The sequence below is a fragment of the Trachemys scripta genome, chromosome 3 (genome assembly GCF_013100865.1).
Source record: "Trachemys scripta elegans isolate TJP31775 chromosome 3, CAS_Tse_1.0, whole genome shotgun sequence".
NCBI lineage: Eukaryota > Metazoa > Chordata > Testudines > Emydidae > Trachemys > Trachemys scripta.
In genome coordinates, this window is record NC_048300.1 from 17140035 (window position 1) to 17140374 (window position 340).

Below are 340 nucleotides of genomic sequence, written 5' to 3' on the forward strand. Positions count from 1 at the left end.
CGCCGGCGGGGGGGGGGGGGGGGCGGGGAGCTGCCGCAGGGCTTGGAGAGGGCGCAAGGTGAAAGTTTCACCTAAGGCGCGAAACATCCTTGCACCGGCCCTGGTGACCAGAGCAAGAACTCTGCAAATTGTGATCGATGGAGACGCTAGAAATGGAGTTAAAATCTTGAAAAACCAAACACATACACACACAATCACACATCACACACACAAGTTGTGCAGCACTGAAGCCAAGAGAAACTTGCAGCTATAAAGGGAAACTCCCCTTCCAGATGTACAGTCGGTCGAATTCTGCACTTGTAAACACCGATGTAAATCCAATAGCTTCAGTAGAGTTACT